Raw genomic sequence first — 17431 nt, forward strand, 5'->3', positions numbered from 1 at the left:
AAAAATTCTAGGATCACTTTTGGCGGTACTAAGACCGCAAGGCATAGCGGTGACTCCGTACCTAGACGACATTCTGATACAAGCGTCAAGTTTTCAAACTGCCAAGTCTCATACAGGGATAGTTCTGGCATTTCTGAGGTCGCATGGGTGGAAGGTGAACGTGGAAAAGAGTTCTCTATTACCACTTACAAGAGTTCCCTTTCTAGGGACTCTTATAGATTCTGTAGAGATGAAAATTTACCTGACAGAGGCCAGTTTATTAAAACTTCTAAATGCTTGCCGTGTCCTTCACTCCATTCCACACCCGTCAGTAGCTCAGTGCATGGAAGTAATCGGCTTAATGGTAGCGGCAATGGACATAGTACCATTTGCGCGCCTGCATCTCAGACCGCTGCAATTGTGCATGCTAAGTCAGTGGAACGGGGATTACTCAGATTTGTCCCCCCTACTAACTCTGGATCAAGAGACCAGAGATTCTCTTCTATGGTGGCTCTCTCGGCCACATCTGTCCAAGGGGATGACCTTTCGCAGGCCAGATTGGACGATTGTAACAACAGACGCCAGCCTTCTAGGCTGGGGAGCAGTCTGGAATTCCCTGAAAGCTCAGGGATTATGGACTCAGGAGGAGAAACTCCTCCCAATAAATATTCTGGAGTTAAGAGCAATATTCAATGCTCTCCTAGCTTGGCCTCAGTTAGCAACTCTGAGGTTCATCAGATTTCAGTTGGACAACATCACGACTGTGGCTTATATCAACCATCAAGGGGGAACCAGAAGTTCCCTAGCGATGTTGGAAGTCTCAAAGATAATTCGCTGGGCAGAGTCTCACTCTTGCCACCTGTCAGCGATCTACATCCCAGGCGTGGAGAACTGGGAGGCGGATTTTCTAAGTCGCCAGACTTTTCATCCGGGAGAGTGGGAACTTCATCCGGAGGTCTTTGCTCAACTGGTTCGTCGTTGGGGCAAACCAGATCTGGATCTCATGGCGTCTCGTCAGAACGCCAAGCTTCCTTGTTACGGATCCAGGTCCAGGGACCCGGGAGCGGTGCTGATAGATGCTCTGACAGCCCCTTGGGTCTTCAACATGGCTTATGTGTTTCCACCATTCCCAATGCTTCCTCGTTTGATTGCCAAGATCAAACAGGAGAGAGCTTCGGTGATTCTGATAGCGCCTGCGTGGCCACGCAGGACCTGGTATGCAGACCTAGTGGACATGTCGTCCTGTCCACCGTGGTCTCTGCCTCTGAGACAGGACCTTCTAATTCAGGGTCCTTTCAAACATCCAAATCTAATTTCTCTGAGGCTGACTGCATGGAGATTGAACGCTTGATTCTATCAAAGCGTGGTTTCTCGGATTCGGTTATTGATACCTTAATACAGGCTAGGAAGCCTGTTACCAGAAAAATTTACCATAAAATATGGCGTAAATATTTACATTGGTGCGAATCCAAGTGTTACTCATGGAGTAAGGTTAGGATTCCTAGGATATTGTCCTTTCTACAAGAGGGTTTAGAAAAGGGCTTATCTACTAGTTCGTTAAAGGGACAGATTTCTGCTCTGTCTATTCTTCTACACAAACGTCTGGCTGAAGTTCCAGACGTTCAGGCTTTCTGTAAGGCTTTAACTAGGATTAAGCCTGTGTTTAAGTCTGTTGCTCCGCCGTGGAGCTTAAACTTAGTTCTTAATGTTCTTCAAGGCGTTCCATTTGAACCCCTTCATTCCATTGATATCAAGTTGTTATCTTGGAAAGTTCTGTTTTTGATGGCTATTTCCTCGGCTCGGAGAGTCTCTGAGTTATCTGCCTTACATTGTGATTCTCCTTATCTGATTTTCCATTCAGACAAGGTAGTTCTGCGTACTAAACCTGGGTTATTACCTAAGGTAGTTACTAACAAGAATATCAATCAAGAGATTGTTGTTCCATCTCTGTGTCCTAACCCTTCTTCAAAGAAGGAACGACTTTTGCATAATCTGGACGTAGTCCGTGCCCTGAAATTCTATTTGCAGGCAACTAAGGATTTTCGTCAAACTTCTTCCCTGTTTGTCGTTTACTCTGGACAGAGGAGAGGTCAAAAGGCTTCGGCTACCTCTCTCTCTTTTTGGCTTCGTAGCATAATACGATTAGCCTATGAGACTGCTGGACAGCAGCCCCCTGAAAGGATTACAGCTCATTCTACTAGAGCTGTGGCTTCCACCTGGGCCTTTAAAAATGAGGCCTCTGTTGAACAGATTTGCAAGGCTGCGACTTGGTCTTCGCTTCACACTTTTTCAAAATTTTACAAATTTGACACTTTTGCTTCCTCGGAGGCTGTGTTTGGGAGAAAGGTACTTCAGGCAGTGGTTCCTTCTGTTTAATGTTCCTGCCTTGTCCCTCCCTTCATCCGTGTACTTTAGCTTTGGTATTGGTATTCCATAAGTAATGGATGACCCGTGGACTGACTGCACTTAACAGGAGAAAACATAATTTATGCTTACCTGATAAATTCCTTTCTCCTGTAGTGTAGTCAGTCCACGGCCCGCCCTGTTTTTACGGCAGGTCTAAATTTTAATTAAACTCCAGTCACCACTGTACCCTATGGTTCCTCCTTTCTCGTATGCTTGGTCGAATGACTGAGTATGACAGGTGAGGGGAGGAGCTATATAGCAAGCTCTGCTGGGTAATTCTCTTGCAGTTTCCTGTTAGGAAGAGAAATATTCCATAAGTAATGGATGACCCGTGGACTGACTACACTACAGGAGAAAGGAATTTATCAGGTAAGCATAAATTGTTTTTTTATTTTATTCCCTCCCTCTCTAGTGACTCTTGAGTGGAGATCCACATCTTGGGTATTGCTATCCCATACGTCACTAGCTCATGGACTCTTGCCAATTACATGAAAGAAAACATAATTTATGTAAGAACTTACCTGATAAATTCATTTCTTTCATATTGGCAAGAGTCCATGAGGCCCACCCTTTTTATGGTGGTTATGATTTTTTGTATAAAGCACAATTATTTCCAAATTTCTTTTGCTGATGCTTTCTACTCCTTTCTTTATCACCCCACTGCTTGGCTATTCGTTAAACTGAATTGTGGGTGTGGTGAGGGGTGTATTTATAGGCATTTTGAGGTTTGGGAAACTTTGCCCCTCCTGGTAGGATTGTATATCCCATATGTCACTAGCTCATGGACTCTTGCCAATATGAAAGAAATGAATTTATCAGGTAAGTTCTTACATAAATTATGTTTTTTGTGGAAGTCATGTAGAGCTATTGAGCGTTTTTGAGCTGATAAAAAGCCCTTAACATTTTTGGGTTGCGGTAATGAGATTATTAATTGACATTTGTTAAATCGTATTGAGGGTTATAGGTCACTATTACCTTTGAGTATCTGAGGTAGGTCTTTACAAGGAATTCTTAGTTTTAAGGGATGAGTCAAGGGGAAAAGTAAAGGGATTATCCGTTTATAGGGAGTTTTGGATTATTAGTGTGAGAGGAGGGAGGGAGGGAGGGAGCGCTGAGGGACAGAGTGTCACACAGCAAATTGTTGTGGATAAAGAGTAGGTGAGAGAGGGTCTTTTGGTGGACTGTGTGAGGCTTTGTCTGCTAACTTCAATCCAGGGGTATGTAGCACATGCTGAAATCTAGGGCTAGAGGTGACTTTAAGGCATAACTAAGTACTACCACCAGAGTAGGAGTTAAGAGGGATGTAATGTAGAGTGGCAACAGGTTATCTGGGATGGTTCCCTATCAGCAATGGTACTCTAAAACATACAGTACAGAGGGTGAAATCCATTAATATCCCAATGTTTTCTACAAACAATGAATATCTTCACTTACATATAAACATGGTATGATAGAGAGAGATAGAGAGAGATAGAGAGAGATAGAGAGAGATAGAGAGAGATAGAGAGAGATAGAGAGAGATAGAGAGAGATAGAGAGAGATAGAGAGAGATAGAGAGAGATAGAGAGAGATAGAGAGAGATAGAGAGAGATAGAGAGAGATAGAGAGAGATAGAGAGAGATAGAGAGAGATAGAGAGAGATAGAGAGAGATAGAGAGAGATAGAGAGAGATAGAGAGAGATAGAGAGAGATAGAGAGAGATAGAGAGAGATAGAGAGAGATAGAGAGAGATAGAGAGAGATAGAGAGAGATAGAGAGAGATAGAGAGAGATAGAGAGAGACAGAGAGAGACAGAGAGAGATAGAGAGAGACAGAGAGAGACAGAGAGAGACAGAGAGAGACAGAGAGAGACAGAGAGAGACAGAGAGAGACAGAGAGAGACAGAGAGAGACAGAGAGAGATAGAGAGAGATAGAGAGATCTAAAGGCATATTGTGTTTCTGATTTGCCAGAACTGAAAAAGTGAATTATACTAAACATAACTGTTGTTAAATGAGATTAACTTTATAAACTGATAAAAACATAAAAAACAAAAAACAGCTGCAAGCAATCATATATAACAGTTCTTTCCTAGCTGGGTTACATTAGTACTTATTGGTAATGGAACAATGACACACTTAGGATCGTCTATGACCATATATCAATTGTTAACATCATGTAGGCTATATCAGATTGCTAAACAAGCGTAGACATGTCTATTTCCCAAGATCAAACAGTCTATTTTATTAATTGAAGATTGTGCTGGTAACAGTGTACTCAGATATCATAAAATGTCTTACCATCCTCAGAGTAGTTTAGCCCATCTAATTGGCCAGCGGAGTTGATATGTAAGGCCTCTCTAGGAAAAAAGGGGTTAATCAAATCTTAATAAACAAACAAGGTTATTACTTTATGACAAGGAGGGAAAGTTAATCCTAAACCAAGTGGGAATTGCAATCTCACCAACTACTCTCATGCATGGTTATATATATAAGTTCATGCTGGCAATACATGTCAGAGTTCCATATCTTTGAAAGTGAAAAGAGGAATTCACTAGGAGTCACTTTTCTAAGTTGAGGGGCCACCGGTTTTCCATAGTTCGTCAACCCAGTAAACACATCTCCAGGGCCACTAAACCCCATCACCTACAATATATACCTCTTCAGATTAGTTAGATGACTGTATAACCATTCCCAGAGTCTTAAAACTGGAACAACATTCCTTTTTCTCCTTGTCTATTGATATGACGAGAACCAAGTCCTGCTATGTCATATTAGGGTCTCTATGCTCCCCTGTCTGCGGAGCAAGAAGGGTCCTGCTAAGTGACTGTTGTTGGTTGTTGAAGATCTTGAACCTGATGCCGCTTGTTTGGAGGATATCTGGCAACGTCGCTCCAGGATTTAGTTGGAGCTTGTGACGATGTGTCTTTCTGCCTTGAAGTTGAGGAGATGTCAGTTACAGCTACAGAAGGGGCTTTGATAACTAAATTGTTACAGGAGGAGGTAATATCCATTGGTTGTACACAGTCGTATCTCTTGCCATTTGTGACCACCTGGACTTGGACCGGAATGCCCCATCTGTAAGGTATATTAAGGTTGCGAAGATGCATTGTCAATGCATTAAGCTCTCTCCTAATCTGCAGCGTACGGATAGATAGATCTGCAAAAAATCTCACTTTTGTACCTTGATATTGAAAGGTAGTCTGACGTGCTTGATGTAAAATCATCTCCTTCTCTTGAAACCTCGTGAAACATATCACTATGTCTCTAGGCGGATTATCTGCAGTGGGTTTTGGTTTAAGCGTGCAATGAGATATTTCCATTTGTATAGGAGATGAGTGTGGGTGTTCATCACCCAGTAGGGCACGAAACATGCCATCTAAATAGTTGTGCAAATGGGGGTCCAAGTACTGTCTCAGGGATTCCCTTTACTCGTATGTTATTTCGCCGTGTTCTATTTTCAATGTCATTCATCTTGGATTCTAAATCTTGAATGTGCCTTTGTTGAATACGCATTTTGTTTGACATTGACAACATTTCAGATGTTATCTCTTCCCTATCTCCTTCAAGAATTTCCACTCTCTTGCCCAAATCATTCAGGTCTTTTTTAAGATCAGCACATTCTTCTTTAATACACAGCTTTACCTGATCAATAAGTGACTCCATTGCTTTAAGCATGACCGGGCCTTCTGTTTCTTGCTGTAAGTCTATTTCAATATTTGGGAGTAAGGAGGTATTAAGATCTGCTGCATTATCTAGGGCCTCATCGCTAGATCTGGATTTGTCTGCTGGCTTAAAAAATGCAGATACATTGGTCGTGATGGATTTAGGAGGCTTATCTTGCCTAGGAGGCCTTCTAGATGCCATCTCTGTATTCACTCAAAAAAGTCTCAGCATTAAAAATGTCAGTCTGGCTATGAAACACTGTACAGCAATGACGCAGCAGTGTATTTTATTGTAATGAGGACCCTCAAAGGCATATATTTTGTATGTGACCAGGTTATCAAAAAACGGCAGTTGAGAGATATATTATATATCTAATATCATAAGCAGAGTTCTCAGCTATATGCATGTGTTTATCTTAAAACATCTTGACAGTTTGCACATTAGCCACGTGGATTTGCGATCTGTAGCTTCCTCTTATAACTATATGCGTGGCTGAATGAAAATGGAGCTTCCTTTCTCCGGAGGTAAACATGGGTATAATGATTTGCATTCAAGCTTACCCCATATGTATCCACAAGCCTTTTAATGTAGCCACCGCTGTCAGTATCAGGTCTCAAGATCCGCCATAACTGAAGGGGTCCGTAGGAGCAGGCCGCAAGTTCCGTGTTGTTCTGCAACCATTAAAAGTGCAGCGAACTTGTCCGTTTTGCAGATATTCTTGTCCGGAGCCTTTCATATACCCACTGGATCTTTGTAAGGGTACTTAGGTATAGTTAATCTTGCCTCACAACTTGCCACCGACAGGAGCTCTAAGAGGACACGTCCATCTTAAACGGTGTTCTGGCTCCGCCCCCCCCAAGATCCTTGGGTTTTATAAATTGTTTCCCAGGGATGCAGAATAGGCTTCTAGTCAAGGCCTCCCAGAGGAAGGTTTCTTCTGTACCTTGTTCCAAAGGATTTTCTAAAGGCACAAGTCGTTTTTTTTTTTTTTTTTTTGTCTCAATGGTTTTTAAAATCTAGAACTCTTTGATATGATAGTTCCAGACCCTATGTTGAATCAAGGACAGGGTTTTCTTTCCAGCCTCTTTATAGTTAACAGAAAAGACTGAAATTTCTTTCAAAATCAAAAAAGATTATTCATCCTCTTGTTCAACAATGGCAATTAATGTCCACAATATATTTGAAGTATGCTTACCTTCATATTCCTATCCACAAGGATCATCACTAGTTCCTGAGATTTGCCTTCCAGGACAAATATTTCTTTCATATAGGTGGCATGAGCTGTTATGTATAGCATATACATTCCTACTAGGAGGCGGCAAAGATTCCCAAACCTCAAAAGCCTATAAAAAAAAAACAAAAAAAAAAAAAACCTCTCACATACCTCCAGTTTTTTTAACTTTGCCTCTGTTGGAGCATAATGATGTGCTTGATTTCTTCAGTGAAAGGCGCTTCAGTGAAGCCCGGTTCAACTCGGAGTACAGTGCTTGTCCGAGGGAAGTGAAGGGACTACTGACTCATGACAGTGTTTCTTTCATGTAATTGGCAAGACTCCATGAGCTAGTGACGTATGGGATATACAATCCTACCAGGAGGGGCAAAGTTTCCCAAACCTCAAAATGCCTATAAATACACCCCTCTCCACACCCACAATTCAGTTCCAGTGAATGTCAGAGGGATGTGAAGGGAGTATCACCTATTGCATGCAATGGTTTTCCTCACGGGAGATCTATTTCATAGGTTCTCTGTTATCGGTTGTAGAGATTCATCTCCTACCTCCCTTTTCAGATTGACGATATACTCTCATATACCATTACCTCTACTAATAACTGTTTCAGTACTGGTTTGGCTAGCTGCTATATGTGGATGGGTGTCTTTCGGTAAGTATGTTTTTATTTCTTAAGACACCTCAGCTATGGTTTGGCACTTTATGCATTAATATAAAGTTCTAAATATATGTATTGCACTTATATTTGCCATGAGTCAGGTTCATGTATTTCCTTTTGCAGACTGTTTCATATTTGGGGAAATTTATCATATTAAGAAATATTTTTTCTTACCTGGGGTTTAGTCTTTTTTTCAAATTGACTACATTTTTCTTGCAATTTGTGGGCAGGATTAGGCCCGCGGGTGCACCAAATGCTAGACTTTGAGTCATTCTTGTTGCGAGAATTTTTTGGCGCGAATGTACGTCCGTTGAAGCAAGTTTGTCATTTCCGGCGCCGTAGTTGACGCCGAGTTCCTTACACTGGGTTGCGTCGTTAGTGACGCGAGTGTGTCATTCCGGATGTTGGTGCCAACAAATTTTCAGTCACGTTGTGCGTCATACTTGGCGATAACTGGAGGAATAGAGTTATATAATGAACAGTAAAGGGCTAAGTTAAATTGAAGTCCAAAAAGCCTTAATATAGTTTACATGCCTATTCTTATATAAGAAGATATTCTCCTGATACTTGGTTTACACCCAGAGCATATGATCCAAGGATGAACTAAACATCAGGAGAACATTGGTATATAGTAAAATCCTGATCAAAATACTTAGGTCCTAGATTAACAACTATTCAGAACAGGAATTAGAAGTGTAAAGCTAGATCTCCCTCTATCGGGATAGAAAGCAATATGAGTATGGAACATAGGAAGATATTATAGGTTCATTTTTAAAGAGCCTAATGTACTATAAATTGTCCCTTGTGAATTTGCACAAAACTTTGCCCAAAATGATTTAATGAATCTACTCAGTAAATATAAAAAAATGTAGTAAAACAAATATCACGTATCTTCCCCCATCAAAGATAAAATGTAAATTTTCCCATAGCTACATGCCATGTAAGGGCAGTTTTTTAAAGTGCCTTCAAGGATGGATTAATATTATAAAACATTCTTAAAGATATACCAGCTATCAAAGATATTTGGATAAACTACCATTTAACATAGAACTCTAGACTAGGCAGAGTATGGCTCTCATGGGATACAAAAATAAGCCTAAGATCTCACAATAAGATATATATTATTTATTATTATCATTTATTTGGAGAGCGCCAACAGATTCCGCAGCGCTATAAATATAGGCGATATACAAGGTATAGAATGAAACCTAAGCGAAACTTAAAGGGCCGTAATACCCAAATGTTGAAACACTTGAAAGTGATGCAGCATAGCTGTAAAAAGCTGACTAGAAAATATCACCTGAACATCTCTATGTAAAAAAGAAAGATATTTTACCTCAAAAGTTCCTCAGCCACATCCCATTGTAAAGGACTTCTAAGCAGCAAATCAGTATGTCTGTCCCGGGACAGCTAAGGGGTTGAGCCTCGTGCACTCTCATGTTATTTCCCTATTCAGTTTAAAGGAAGTTTACTATGAAATCTCATGAGAGTTAAGTGAAATCTCATGAGATCATAGTAAAAGAGTTCATGACCTCAGCACTGTTGATGCTGATTGGCTGCTGTTCATTTCTTCATTTATTTTCTTATTACCTGCAGCTGGGCAGCCCCTGGGTATAACTTTTTACACAGAACTTACTCTGCTGATCTGAGGAAGTTGTGAGGTAAATTATCTTCCTTTTTTACATAGAGATGATCAGGTGATATTTTGTTGTCAGCTTTTTACAGTTATATTGCATCAGTTTCAAGTGATTCAGCATATGAGTATTATGTCCCTTTAAGTTGAAAAAGCAGCGCTTACATTAAAAGTATTAGTAACAACAATAGTCTCAGTATAGAGATTAATGGAATACTTAGAGGTTAACGCAAGATTTGTACATATAGAACTGCACAATAAAAGCTGAGCACAAACTGCACATTAAAAGCTGTGCAAAGACAGTTTAAACATACACCACAATATACAAAACACACAACATTATCAAAGCAGCATGTTAGATGGTGTTAAATGTTGTTATAAACAGACAAAAAAAAAAAAGTTAAATCTGCATACAATATACAAAGCAGTCCATACAGAGTTTAGAAAATAACAATCAAACTTCTTACAGTTAGTAGGTTAGGGTAATCAGTATTAATCCTTTGTTAGGGTAAAGGGGTCCGGATGAAACTTGGAATATGTAAAAACAAAGAAGTGACAGCACACCGCAAATTCAAGGTAACATTTATAGGGATAAAATGGGTAAAGGGCCCTGCCGAGAGTTGCACTGTTGTAGTCAGCTCTTATGAAGGTGACCTGCAAACAGTAGGGCTCTTAGGCTTACATGCTAAGGGGGTTCAAGGGGATAGCAATGGAGGAGAGGAACTGGGATTAGGAAAGGCTAGTGTAGGTTGTATGCATCCCTGAACAGTAGAGTCTTTAGGGATCGCTTGAAGCTTTAAAAACTAGGGGAGAGTCTTGTGGAGCTAGGCAGAGTGTTCTATAAGATGGGAGCCAGTCTGGAGAAGTCCTGTAAACGGGAATGTGAGGAAGTAACAGGAGAGTAGGAGGTTGTGTGAGCAGAGCGAAGGGGACGGGAGGCAGAGTATCTGGAGACAAGGTATGAGATGTAGGGGGGAGCAGTGCAGTTAAGGGCTTTGTATGTCAGAGTGAGAATTTTGTGTTTTATTCTGGAGGCAAGAGGAAGCCAGAGAAGGGATTGGCAGAGGGGTGCAGCAGATGAAGAGCAACGAGTAAGTAAGATGAGCCTGACAGAGGCATTCATTACGGATTGTAAAGGAGCTAGGCAACAGCTAGGGAGAACAGAGACGACGGAGTTGCAATAGTCGAGGCGGGAAAAGATGAGAGAGTGGATTAATATCTTAGTTGTGTCTTGTGTAAGGAAATGTCTAATTTTAGAGATGTTTTTAAGGTGGATGCGGCAGGATTTAGCCAATGGACTGAATGTGAGGAGTGAAAGAAAGATCTGAGTAAAATGTGAACCCAAGACATCGGGCATGGGTAATGATGGAGTTGTCAACCGTTATAGAGAGATGCGGGGTGGAGAATTTGGAAGAAGGGGGAAAATAAGGAGCTCAGTTTCGGAGAGATTTACCTTAAAGGGCCACTGTAAGTAAATATTTTCTATGCCTGTTACTAACTAACTACCCCAAATACGCTTTTTATCAATAGCATTTCATTAACATATCTCTACCGTATATCAGAAATCTTGTCTGCAAATTTAATTGTTTTCCAAACCCACTCCATGGGTATCCTTTGCTCTGTACCAATCCGCTTACAATACCTAGGTTTCAAAATGGCGCTTTAAACACAGTTATTGGTTTAAGTATTTTGAACATGCAGTGCTGAAAATAGTGGGCAGGATAACGTGACATCATCGGCGAATAAAATATATAACTTTTAGAACGTTATGAAACTTAGTTTTGGAGAAAATATAGGTCAGTAGGTTTTAATTAATGTTCATTAACTTTAATATGTTAGTTGTTTAGCTTAAAAATTATAACAGAAAGTAATCCTTTAAGGTAGTGAGTGAACATCCAGGATGAGATGCGAGAAAGACAGTTAGTGACACGGGTTAGCAAGGAAGGAGATATATCTGGTGCAGAGAGGTAGATTTGGGTGTCATCGGCATACAAATGATATTGAAACCCGTGAGACTTTATTAAGGAACCTAATGTGTACGTGCAGATTGAGAAGAGAAGGGAACCGAGGACAGAGCCTTGCGGTTCCCAACAGAAAGTGGTAACGAGGCAGAGGAAGCCCCAGAGAAGGCTACACTAAATGTACGGTTAGACAGGTAGGAAGAGAACCACAAGAGGGCTGTGTCACAAATGCCAAAGGATTGGAGGGTTTGGAGCAAAAGATCGTGGTCAACAGTATAAAAGGCTGCAGACAGATCAAGGAGGATAAGAAGAGAGAAGTGGCCTTTGGACTTTGCTGTAAGTAGGTAATTGGTAACCTTAATTATTGATATCTCTTTGGAGTGATGGGGCGAAATCTAGATTGCAGTGGGTCAGGGAGGGAGTTTAATGTAAGGAAATGGGATAGGCGTGCATATGCTAGCTTTTCAAGAAGCTTTAAGGCAAGAGGGAGTAGGGAAATAGGGCGGTAGTTTGATGGGGAGGTTGGATCGAGAGAAGGTTTTTTTGAGGATAGGTGTGACCAGTGCATGTTTTAGAGATGAGGGAAATATACCGGTGCTGAGGGAAAGGTTGAAAATGTGTGTGAGTATATGGGTAAGAGTAGAAGAAAGGGAGGGGAGTAGATGTGAGGGGATGGGGTAGAGGGGACAGGTAGTGAGGTGAGAGCACATTATAAGTGCAGAAACTTCTTCCTCAGTAACAGGGGCAAAAGAGCTTAATTTATGGCTATGTGGGTTTTGGATGATTGCAAGCTTTTGAGGGGGTGGGAGACTGGTTGAGAGCTGATTTAATTTCTGATGGAGTCGATTTTTGTTATTGAAGTAATGTTGCTTAGAGACATTAAGGGCAGAATAGTAGGAGTTCAAGATGAACTTGTAGTGAAGAAAGTCAGCTGAACGCCGAGATTTTCACCAGTGCCGCTCAGCAGTATGGGAATATCTGCGTAGGTACAATGTCAGAAGAGTGTGTGATTTCCGAGCTATGGTAGGAGGGGCCAGATTGTCAAGGACCGATGTAAGGGTGGAATTATAGTGGCAGATAGATTGGTCAGGGCAGGAAAAGGAGATGGAGGAGAGGTTCAAGAGAACTAGCGAGCTTTTGCTGGTGTGAGGTGTAGAAGGAGGTAGAGTTGTAGGGAGGGATGTGATGTTGCAAGTTAGGAGATGATGGTCAGAAAGAGGAAAAGGGGAGTTTGTGAAGTTTGAGATAGTGCATCGATAGCTAAAGATCAGCTCAAGGGAGTGACCATCTTTGTGAGTGGGAGATTCAGTCCATTGTGACATACCAAAAGGTATTGTCAAGAGGGATGTTAAAGTCACCAAGAATAAGGGCAGGGGTGTCTAAGGAAAGGAAATAAGGTAGCCAGGCAGCAAAGTGATCATAAAATTGAGTTGAGAAGCCAGGGGGCGGCATATTACTGCAACACAGAAAGGGGAGAGAAAAGGCGAATCGTGGGTTTCGAACGAAGAAAGAGTGAGGGAAGAGAAGGGCTGTATTTGTTGAAAGGTGCAACGAGAGGAAAGTAAAATACCTACACCACCTCCTTGTCTATTACCAGACCTAGGAGTGTGGCTGAAGTGGAGACCCCCATGTGACAGTGCAGCAGTGGATGCAGTGTCTAAAGGAGAGAGACAGGTTTCTGTGAGAGCCAGAAGGTTGAGGGAGTGGGAGATAAAGAGGTCATGGATAGAAATGAGCTTGTTGCAAACAGTGCGGGAGTTCCAGAGTGCACACACGAAGGGGGTAGTGGCTTTAGATACAAGAGGAATGTGAGTAAGGTTTCCAGAGTTTTGTTTGTGAGTCTGTGGAAAGGCACACATGTACAGTATGTGCACTGCTAGAGAGTTGTTGGGGACCAGGTTAGGGGAGATGTCAGCAGCAGCTAGTCTGAGCAAGAGGGGGAGAGTAAGATGAGATGCAGATTTGCAGTAATGAGCTATTTATGGGATGAGGTGCAGGGGTGAGCTTAAAGGGATAGTAAACCCAAATGTTTTCTTTCATGGTTCAGATAGAGCATGCAATTTAAAGCAACTTTCTAATTTACTCCCATTATCAATTTTTCTTTGTTCTCGTGGTATCTTTATTTAAAAAAGTAGGAATATAAGATAAGGAGGATTTTTGGTTTCAGCACCCTAGCTAGCACTTGTGATTGGTAGCTACATTTAGCAAACCAATAAGCAAGTGCAACCCAGGTTCTCAACCAAAAATGGGCCGGCTCTTAAGCTTACATTCCTGCTTTTCAAATAAAGATAGCAAGAGAACGAAGAAATATTGATAATAGGAGTATATTAGAAAGTTGCTTACAATTGCATGCTCTGAGGCCTATTTATGAAATGTCAGTCGGACCTGATCTGACAGTGCGGATCAGGTCCGACAGACATCGCTGAATGCGGAGAGTAATACGCTCTCCGTATTCAGCATTGCACCAGCAGCTCTTGTAAGCTGCTGGTGCAACGCCGCCCCCTGCAGACTCGCGGCCAATGGGCCGCCAGCAGGGGGGTGTCAATCAACCCGATCGTACTCGATCGGGTTGAATTCCGGCGATTCCTGTCCGCCTCATCAGGGCAGGCGGACAGGGTTATGGAGCAGCGGTCTAGCTCGCCAGAAACATGGGCCCTCAAGCTCCATACAGAGCTTGATAGATAGGTCCCTCTATCTGAATCATGAAAGAAAAATATTGGGTTTACTATCCCTTTAAGAGAGATGAGCCAATGAACAGTGCAGGTGGTGAGGGGGAAGGAGTAATTGAGTAAAGTAGCTTTTTATAGAGGTAGCAAAAAGGAATATGAAGATATTGAGCATTATTACAAAAGAGGGAACAAATGAAGCACATAAAACACAGTTTTACAGCAGCACTTGCCTAGTGTCTTGTCCCTTGTTCACTCCTTGTTTGAATTCTTTTTCCCAATTCTAAATGCCTCACTTATCTGTGAACAGAAGATGTTACAATAATGCTAACTAAACCAGCAATGCAACACCCCAGCAATGCTACCCCATAGAAGTGTTAAATTTATATAACAGAGCATTCAGCTGATTCCAATAAATTAGTTAATGACATGATCAAAGTCAGTCAAAGGCCAATTGGGAAAGTTTGATTCAGGGTGAGATAAGTTAAAATAACAGACAATAGACTTCCGGTGGGCGGACCTAGAAGATGGCCGTGAGCTTCTGCTGCTCCAAAGAAATACTATTCTAATCTTTACTAAATCGCCATCATTCTAAGCTGTCCGGGAACCCCAAGCAGGTAGAAGTAACCGATTCTCTTCTCCCCCGGAAGGCATTTTACTAAAATAGAACCCAAGAGGGATTTGGCAGATATTGATTTCCTGCCTGTTTATTCTGGAACAATGGAATCAGAGTGTAACACTGCTACACAGATATTGGCAGTTTTATGCCCGCATTTGACCGCCTGATCCGCAGCTATGAGAGATTGCATGAAGCGGTTCATGCCGCTGGGAAGCCCTACCCTCCAAAAATTGCTCCGGAGTACCTACAAACCTGCTCTTCAGTACGAGACCTACAAAACTTACCACCCATTAACCTGCGCAGGTCCGCCGTGACTGCCGACTCCATTCTTCTTGGCTCTGGCCTGGCTGGAGGATCTCCGACATGTCATGTGAAGGAGGGGTTGCTCCCTCTGCACTCATCCACGAGAGACGCCTGGCGGCCCTGCTGGAGTCATTGTGGCCTACCCATCGAGCACTTCTTTGGACATCTCAGCTCTCGCCCCGTGCGTGTTGAGGCAAGACATCGGGACACCACCTGTACTTGACTCGTTACAGGACCCTCCCTCTCTACCGGATACCAATCCAGCCTCAGAGATTAACTACTGCCTCGCTAGCGTGCTGGTACCCCTAATTTCCATTAAAAGGCAGATCTTTCCTAACATCCCGTTACAGCTTGATGCAAATATGTGGGGCTCCTGTGGATGCTGTCCCCCACAAACACGCTACCTCAGACTAGTAGCTGGACTGGATCCACCAAAAGATAGAGTGAGATGACCGTTTATAACAGGGGGAAGGTTTAACTCGGAATGCTATATCCATATGTGAAGCACAACACTTTCAACTATATGTGTAAATTAGTTAATTTTTACCTGTACAATATAATTACTCCCTAATCTCATGGCTATCTGTCATTAAAGACTACATGTGCATTTGCTATATTTACCCTGAATGAATCTGATGCCCTGGATACAATGCTCAGGGACATATTAGAATAACCTTATAGGCACAACCAGATATAGTTTACTTGACATTTGTTTTGCCACGTTATAATAACAGCTTATTATATACATGCTTGTTTTGAGGCTGCTCTGGGTTTGTTGTGTGGGCATTTATTGACCTTGTAAATTATATTGTTGATATCTCTTTGCATATTTTACTCCCAAACCTATGCATCTAATGTTATAACTTAGGTATGTACTTTTAAGTTACATGTTAGTTTTCCTATTAGTCTGACTCCTGTTGGGGGGTGCGAGTACACGGACGACAAGCCCAAAGTTCAGTTTATGGAGACCTCCTCTTTAAGAGTTATTTCACCACAGTGGTCTCTGCCTGTTTATCACTATACAGACCTTTACTCCATACCTTTTAGTACTGAGACCATACATACTTTTAACTCCCCTTTAATTTTGCCCACTTTAACTTTCATATTGGACTTTCAAAAATCTTCATAGCGGTATTTTCTCTTTGCTAAAACCAAATATTATTATTCTCCTAAGAAACATAGTTCCATTGAACATTACACCCACTTGTATGTGCATGGACCGGTGGGTTTCTGGCTATACTCCCACTCACTCTTTATTAAATATTCCGTCAGCAATTACAAAACGATCCAAACATTTTAGAAGGTTCACCACATCTTGGCCAACATCATCATATAACTTGGGGCATACAAAAATAACAAAAAATCCATACTGGTACCATGCACTATTATACAGACCCTGGATCCCTGTTATATCTGATATGTAGCATGAGGCAAGTAATAATTGAATCTTATGAGAGCCCTCTATCATACAGGTACGTCTAGTCCCTTACATAATGTACCACATATTGTATACCTATAAACAAATCTCTACCCTATCTTGCCTAAGCAACTCAGTCTTAGTCATAACTAGACTATCCCTGACTTAAGACGCAGAATATGCTGTTGTTCCTATATCCCTCACCTCTCAGTATAGTGACAACACACACTTTGCATCCCCCTTTGTAACTCCGTTCTTGAAGTCATAGCTACTCATTTTGCCCCCTTTAATTTTTTATATTGGAATTTCAAGAACCACCTTGTTTGCTAAAGGGAGGTTCACTACATCTTTTCCAACGTCATCACATAACTCTGGGCATACAAATAAAACGAAAGGTTTATACCGGTGCCATGCAATTAACTCCATTTAATTTAAATTAGTTTGTTTGTCTGTTATGTTTAGTTATAGTTATAATAAAAATTAAAAAAACAATAATGAGTACACAAGTCATATATATTAATTGTAGAATTATATTATTATAAAATTTTATTTTTAACAGGATTTGGGTTATATAATCACAACTGTATTGTAAACTATCTGGAATATCTCTACTGTCACATTTATCTGCTGTAATAATTTACTTGAATCACCCTGCGTGGTGGAATATTGTACACAGTGTATAGATGTGCTCATTGTTGGTAATAAATAAAAAAAACATTTAAAAAAAAATAATAACAGACAATAGAATTTGGAGGAGGCTGCGGTTATACCATGGCCTCCATTACATATGCAGCCTCGCCTGAAAAAGCCGGCGACGCCAGTTTTTACGCGATTTTGGTATCCTATATACAGCGCCGCATATAAATGCGACACGTATATTTCCCCCGTCGCTCGCTATTTTTACTCCCATAGGCTAAC

This window comes from Bombina bombina, chromosome 1, assembly GCF_027579735.1.
Source record: "Bombina bombina isolate aBomBom1 chromosome 1, aBomBom1.pri, whole genome shotgun sequence".
Taxonomy (NCBI): domain Eukaryota; kingdom Metazoa; phylum Chordata; class Amphibia; order Anura; family Bombinatoridae; genus Bombina; species Bombina bombina.